The sequence below is a fragment of the Malus sylvestris genome, chromosome 12 (assembly GCF_916048215.2).
Source record: "Malus sylvestris chromosome 12, drMalSylv7.2, whole genome shotgun sequence".
NCBI classification, from domain to species: Eukaryota; Viridiplantae; Streptophyta; class Magnoliopsida; order Rosales; family Rosaceae; genus Malus; species Malus sylvestris.
The window spans coordinates 26,300,221-26,308,601 of record NC_062271.1 but is presented as its reverse complement, the minus strand read 5'-3'; the positions used below and the strand labels follow the sequence as shown (position 1 = coordinate 26,308,601).

Sequence of the window (8,381 nt, the reverse complement as noted above, 5' to 3'; positions counted from 1 at the left end):
GATATCAATTGATTATCACTCAACTTGGAGAGTTATTTGATTTGAAGGATATGGGGTAGCTGACATACTTTCTTGGACTTCTTATTCAATATAAGGCAGATGGAAGTCTCTTTGTCAATCAATTAAAATATGCCAGATAATTACTAAAAAAAGGCAAGAATGAAAAATTGTAGACCTACACCAATTCCATCCAAACCACACACTCAGTTACTTGTCTTTGAAGGCAAGCCTATGTCTGATCCTACCATTTATATAAGTTTGGTGGGGCATTACAATACTTGATATTCTTTAGGCTTGACATTGCACACTCTGTCAATGTTGTTTGTCAATACATGACTAGGCCTACTGATATGCACTTCTTTCTTGTGAAAAGAATTATGAGATATTTACAAGGAACCTTGGAATGTGGTCTTACTTACACTCCCTCAACTGATCTTCATATATCAACTTTCTCTAATGCTGATTGGGCTGCATACATAAATATAAGAAGGTTAATAACAGGTTATGTTGTTTATTTGGGTGGAAATCCTACATCATGGCAATCAAAGAAGCAAGCCTTTGTCTCCAGAAGTTCAACTGAAGCTGAATACAAAGCACTAGCACATTGCACTGCTGATGTTTGCTGGATAAGATCTGTGCTCAAAGATTTGAAAGAGTTTGTAACTTTTCCACCTACTATGCATTGTGACAATATCTCTGCTTTGGCACTCAGTTCAAATCTAGTATTTCATTCTCGAATAAAACACCTAGACACTGATTATCACTTTGTCAAAGAGAGTGTAGAAAAGAGACATTACAGTTCATTATGTTTCAACTGAGTCACAAGTTGCAGACATTTTTGACTAAAGGATTACACAACCCAGTTTTCATCAAACATTGCATCAATCTCAGGCTTGGATATCCTAGCTGAGATTGAAGGGGAGTAATAATAGAATGCTAATATGGCTTTAGTCTATTGGTCCATGTGTCACAGTGTAATTGGATTGTAATAAGATTAGGTTGTTATGAGTTAGTTAGCTGGCTACCTTGTATTGTAAGCTAGTTAGTTAGAATCTCAAACACTATATGTACTAATGTAGCCCCTCATTTCTCATTAATGTGAATTTGTTCAAAGTTATACTTTTCCCTCTTTCTCTCTCCTCTCTCTATCTCTTCGACTCTTTACATTTATGAAGTTCTTCAACTTTTCTCATAATTTCTGCAACTCTGTAAAGCTTGATTGAGCACTGTTAGGAATACTAAACTAGTGTACCGAAATGTCCGTACCTAAATATGTTATACTACGAGAAAATGTCTGTACCTAAACATAATATTGAACTAGTGTACCGAAAAGCCTCTACCAAAATATTTCTTATATAAGATACTTACCATAAATGGGTGATGCAAAATGTCAACAAATAAAAGCTAATTCATTTGCTACTGAGTACTACGGTCAAATGATATTCCTCTTCACTTGTAAGTGAGGTCTTAGGTTCGATTCTCGCCAAAGGCGAATTTGAACCACAATATTGCTAGCCCATTGTGAGGCTTAACACACCCCCTCCCCTTAGTATAGATAATATCGTATGTTAAAAAAAAAAGCTGACTCATTTGAATTCAAATGAGTATTATAATTTACAATATTTTTTATAAAATTTAATTCATGGACACTATAAGTTATCATAAAAAAAAAAGACATTGAATGCATATACTGACATTAAATTGAGTCTTGGGACTATAATTAATATTTAATTGTATAAGACATTCCTCTAAATTTCATCTTATTTAAGAATTAAAATCTAGTTTTCTTTTTGAGTTTTGATGATCTGTATGTGCTTATTAGCTAGCGTACTCCTTGTGATAAATTGAATATAGGAAAATTGTATGTATGTTCAGATTCTTTGGAAAAACTTGTTACTTTCTCAGTGTACAACATCATGTAAACACAGTTGATTATCGAAAAAATAAAGAAAACAAGAAGCAATCTTTTATATTTCTTCTTGTTGAGTGTTTAATTGAAGCTTAATTATGCTTAACGTATATACCATTTTCATATACAACGCAACGACAATTCTTAATCAAATCAATTCTCTAACATGTATAGAGACTTGATAAAATTCGATACGATCTATTACCAGAAATGAAATGCATGTTGGATTAAGTCCAATATAAATCAACTTTTAAGTAATCTTCACCGTAATAGGAATGAAATAATATAGGTTAATGCTAAACTTGAGATTTGATCCCTTTTTATCAGCCTTGTGAATGTGTGTCTTGGAATCAAATAAGGCTGATTGAATCCTTGATAAATAAGTAATTATGATACCTAACTGGTAGGCTAAGAAAGTGAGATTTGGGATTCTTTTATGAATGGAACCCTAATGCCTTAGCCATTATAAATACTAAGATCTTTGCAAACTCTAGACTCACAACAAACGTTTCTCATAAAATAGTTGTATCTGGCTAGGTGTTTGTAGAAAATTTTGTTATTGCTACTGCCTTCACCTTCTCATGTTAGACTTCCATGATTGCCGCTTCGATCATGTTAGTCACTTCCTTCATTTGTGTTTTAATTATATCACCACATAAGGCTAACAAGCTAGTGATATCAGAGCACTTGATTGTATGACTAAAGCCTATACAAGTTTAGGCTAATAAGCAAGAAAGCTGATCAATACGTCAATAATTCGAGTGGTAGCAGTTAACGATTGTACCTTCTATATTATAATTATTGGTCGTGTTAATTGTATCAAAATTATTTGAGTTTCGAAGTAAACACCCAGTACATCAGATTCTTCTTTCTCGTATTCAGTTTTGATATAATCAAGGATATGAATAGTTGGTTCATTACTTTGAGAAAATTTTCAGTGTAATCGGTACACGGGGTGATACATCACATGTCATTATACAAATTGTAGGATATGTATGTTAAAAAGTTAATAATTTAAATAATAAAATTTCTCATCACTTATATAAAAACATGTGGTGTACCCCCGTGTACTGGTCACAATAAAAAATTTCTCCATTACTTTATCGAATTAATTATGACTACTAGAAACCATGGCATGTTTTAGATTTCTATTTCAATTTTCATGCTAATAGTTTTGGTTGAATCGATATAGTGATAAATACAACCACTTTCTGCTAATGTCGTTGTCAATTTTGTAAGCATATATATTTCTGATCTTGCATTGGAAGATTGATGAGCTGAAGCGCCTCAATTATATATATTTGTTTTCGTTTCTGATCTAGCATTGGAAGACTGATGAGCTGAAGCGCCTCAACTAAGCAAGCTCGATGAAGTCATCTATCAAAGCTATATGGTATTAGAACAGGGAGAAGATTTATGGTTTAAACATGACAAATTCATATATGCATGAGTGACATACTAATCGAGGTAAAGAAAATTATTAAGCAAAGGTAACTAATATTCAGAAACCAATTTTTGACTATTTGTTCCTCAGTTCTTTATTATGGTGGCATTGAAAAGATATCGTAATGACATAGGCAACTGAGTATTCAAAATCCAATTTTGACTGCAACCAAATTATTGCAATTAAAAAATGATAAGCATAAGAATTCGAATATAGTTTGATGTACTTCTGACTGCAGGAGATTGGAGATAGAATGGATTCTCTTATAGAATTTATCAAACTTACTGTTGATATTGTGTAAATATATGATTATGATAGCACGTATTTAAAGCGTATGTGACCGTTTAGCTTCACATGTGAAACAATCTGCTCTGATACTATGAAGAAAGTTGAGATTCCATCATAAAATTAATTGGTAATATGGGGAGTAGCCTAATTTACTTATAAGCCCATGCAAAATCCCACATCCTATCAATGTAGAACTCATTCTCAACAATTATATATATGTTTATGTCAATAAAGAAGTGATGAACATATAAATTTAAAAGGCATGATCCGAAGAGTACTTCTGGCAGGAAAGAAGAATGATCCAATGAGTACTTCTGGCATGAATCTCTTTCTGTATTGGAACTCAGACATATGTATGAGAATATTGTCTGCGGTAAAGGGACATGGAACACTAGGTATGTAGTAGCTGGGCGGCACATGAGCAATTTGAAATTTTGTATCGCTAGACGAATACATCCAAAAATACATAGAGTGCATGAGAAGGAAAAAGACTACTGTTTTCCAAGTCATTTTACTTCAAATGATTTGTATTATTCAACAATACATAAAATAAATGGTTGTGAATGAAAATAAAAGATTAAATGATTAAAATACTTGTATTATCGAAGCCACACCCAAGTCTATTTATAAGAATGGTTTCTCCTTGGCAATCAAATTCTTAAACAAATAGCTCTTAGAAATTTTAGACCTCAGGGAAATTAAAAAAGAAAGGAAAAATTAGTATCTGATTTCTAGTTTCTAATGTTCATTGACTAGGACCTTATCAGTTACATAATTTTTATAAAAAAAATAGTAATTGATTTAGAGTTTTAATACTCACACCCTTATTAAACTCCTAATTAATTTTCAATTCAAACATTTTCCGAAGATAAAAAATAAAATTAGAATAAGTTTGTACGCATTAAATTTTTATAAAAAAATTTCAATTTTTTAATCTTATATGTATCCATTCTTAAATATACCAATTTGTTAAAAATGTACCCTTTTTATAGTATAAGATGTGCCCATTTTTTTTTATATAAAATTTCGTTCAATATTTTATCTAATCCATTTTTTAAAATTTATATGGGTACATTCTATTTTGTTGATTTGGGAATGTATCCATGTCAAGTTTAATACACTAGTAGAAAAATCTGTTTGCGCAAAGAAATTGAAGTTGTCGCTCAAAGTGTCTTTGCGCAATGAAAATCTATAAGTCGTTGCACAAAGTTGAAAATTCAAATAAATAAAAAATAAAAACTTTGCGCTACGAAGAAGTGGTCACGCAAAAATTGTTTGCACGACGAACAATAAAAGTGGTCGCGCAAAATCCTTGAAAAATAAAAATAAAAATAAAAATAGAAAAACAACTTGGCGCGACAAGCAACAACCATTCTCTGCTCTTTCTTTCCCAAAATCCCGCTAGCCGGTCTCTGCGCAAGCCGCTCCCGATTCCCTCCACTCCCCCTCGCTCTCCTCTCATCTCGGCCTCCGTCTCCATCTTCATCTTTGTTGGGTTCTCACTAATTTCGCAATTCCCAATTCCTTTTTCAAATTCCACTTCCACCCATCCGCCGTCTCAACCCAAATACGCTCTCCAACCCTGGTTCTTTTTAAGTCTTCCCTCTCCTTGGCGTCCTTTTCTCTCACCCTTCTTCGATCTTCACTCTCTCTCTCACTCAATTCTAAAAATCTCTCTTTTTGCTCGTACTGCACAACTACCGTCCTCGTCGATCTCCCTTCCGTCGCAAGCCTTTCCCGAAGACAACCGTCAGTAATAAGGTATTCATGTGGGTAATTTCAATTGTATATTTTTTTCTTCTCTTTCTAATGCGGGAATTAAGCTATAATATTCCCTAATTTCAGGTCTAATTTGAGTATGGGATTGAGTTTTGAGTTAAGTTTTAGGGTTAGGAACTTCGTAAATTGGGGATTTCAGGGAAATCAATTTTAGGGTTAGGAATCTGGAATTTAGGAACTGTTGCTTATTACTGTTAAGTGAATTTCTATTTCAATGTTTGAACATGGTTGTCCACAAAGGTAAGTATGTCAAATAATTTTGGGGGTTTAATGGTGTTATGTGATGGAAGGGATGTTTTGTGAGTTCTATTTGCTGGTTTTCATTTAATTGAGAATAACTTTGATAACGATGGAGAAATTTTTGTGTCATAAAGAATGATAATGAAGCAGATGAACAAGAGATTGTAAAGAAATATTTTTTTTGAATTTGTATGAAATGTTTTGAATTTGTTAGTATACCATATCGCAACAACCAATTCTTTTGTCTTACATTGATTTGGGAAATTATAATATCAAGCTTCACGTCCTTGTTTATCTAGGTACTTGATCTATCTTGAACTTGATATTTGAAAACAGATAACCTGTTGCTTGATATAAGAAAATGGTAGCCTATTGCTTGATTGTTTTCGTCCAGGTACTTGGAGTTTTACAAATGCTACTTAAGATTATAATGTTTGTTAAGGACTTTAATAAATTCTTGATTACCTGCTTTTTGTTTGTCAACTATTGATCTACTTCTTCCCATTACTTAACTAGCGTTTTCATCCGAAAATTAGAGTGACAGAAAAAGTGGTATGAGCCCCTTTTGGTAAGTCACCCTCTTTTCTCCCAAATTTCAATCGCTTCTCATATGGGAATCCATTTCTTTCTATGCATTCGTCTGATTGTTATAGTTGTTAAAGGAATTCTTATTGATATTACCTTTTCATGGTAGATGCAGAACTCATATAGTTCTCCCTACACTTATGGTTTATTGCTTTTGGGCTGCTCTCTTTGTACAACTCAAGGAATGCAATCACGTTATTTTTTGGTAAGTTTTGATCACACACACACACACACACTATAAGAGTATAATTCATCTTTAATATTTTTAATCCTATAAATTATAGGTTTTATTTAAAATCTCATTAATATAAATAACTACAAATTTTATTTTTAATTTAAAAATATAATAATCTACATAGAAATACATTATTACATGAATGTCAAGGACTTTGATAAAAAACTAAAAACCACCCAAATTTCAGAACTACGACTCAAGTCACATGTGCAAGTGTTAGATTACTTTCCATATTACCAACATACGAAAGTACCATAGAAAGACGCAAAAGTTGGAGAATTCTATCCGACATTATTCATGCAAAAACATGATTCCAATTTAATGTGTATAAGAAAACACAACTGAAATTTTCTAATATATAAAAAAACAGAAACATAAGACAAAGTTATCTTTGGGACTACATGATCATTAAACTAACATATATGGTCTATAAAAGAATAGAATTATGGTCTAAAATATCCATAATATCCTGATATTTCTATCGAAATTTCTGTGTTTTTGGACTACCGATATTTTTTTGGACTACCGATATTTCCGATATCATCGATATTTTAGACCTTGCTAAGTCACTCATGTATCTTACCATGTAATGTATAAAATGTAAAATATTGTACTAATTCATTATATATAAATGATTATGGTGTGTTTAAACTTCTTTCATTAATTACTACATATTTTCTACACTTACAATGTTTGCCAGCTCGCTATATAATCAACTTAAATCAGTTATATCTATCATGCAATGCATTTCCTTCCAATTTTTTGTGATAAACTAATAGATAATTGACTAAATAAACATCCTTCAAAGTTTCAATAAAAATTTCCAAGTTTTTCTTACAATTTCCATGGTTTTTATTCAATTTTTATCGATATCGATAATATCCCGATATTTCTATCAAAATTTCTGTGTTTTTGAACTACCGATATTTCCGATATCATCGATATTTTATACCTTGGGCAAAAAAATCAGAAAGGAAAAGAAGGAAACTAGGGTTTTGTTTGTTCTCAATGGGACAGGTAGGAAGAGAAAAAGCACCGAGCTAGTATGTTTTTTAATATAATATTATCTTGGTTCAATACATTGGTCTAAAATATATATAACCCTTCACTTTTTATTGGCTGGGTCCAACTATCTTTTTATCTGCTTTGTTTGCTGAGCTATTGTTTTTGTGCCTCAAGCAGAAATAAGAGGAGGTCGCCTTCGACAAACAAAAGGATAAAAAGAAGGAAAGAGAAGCCCACCAATCTTCAGCAATCATATTATGCTACAGAAAAAAACGATGGGATGTCATTTCCAAGTTTTGGATTAGAAACTTTGATTAGTTAAGGTTCTGTGAAACTGATGGGAGAACAATGTTCGTGTCAAATAGTGCTTGCGAAATTTTTCCTAACCCTACTGTCTATTTTCTTCATTCCCAAAATCACTTTTATCCAAAGATTTCCATATTTTTTAAAGTTTGAACCAGTAATTGTTCTAACCATTAGTTGTTTTTTTTAATACATCGATATTTTTAGACTAAGGGAAATGGGAGTTCGGCTAAACTACACAATGGACAACCTAATTTTGTATCGAATTCGTCATCCACGAGATTCGAACCTAAGACCTCTTACTTCTAAGTGAAGAGGAATACCACAAGACCGTAGTACTGAGTGACAATCATTAGTAGTTTTGCAATAATTTTGATGATTAACCATGTTGGGTTTTTGCTAGAAAGATAAAAGAAAAAAGGCTTAAAAGCCCTGGTAAAGAGCTGTCTTAATCAAAAGGGTAGAGTGATTTGCACTCTCTCATTCACCAAATTTAGCAAGAAGAGATCATACTAATTAATTACCCCATAGAAAACATGCAAAAAAAAAAAAGAAGGAAAAAAAAGGAGAAAAATATTATAGTAACCGCAAAC

At 32.2% G+C, this 8,381-nt stretch overlaps 1 long non-coding RNA gene across 1 annotated transcript; it reads left to right on the top strand.

The window, feature by feature from the left end:
• Positions 1 to 4,959: 4,959 nt before the first annotated feature.
• Positions 4,960 to 7,871, top strand: LOC126592663 (uncharacterized). Its single transcript, XR_007612750.1, has 2 exons — positions 4,960 to 6,450; positions 7,663 to 7,871. It is a non-coding gene; the product is annotated as an uncharacterized LOC126592663 (long non-coding RNA).
• The last annotated feature ends 510 nt before the right edge of the window (positions 7,872 to 8,381 follow it).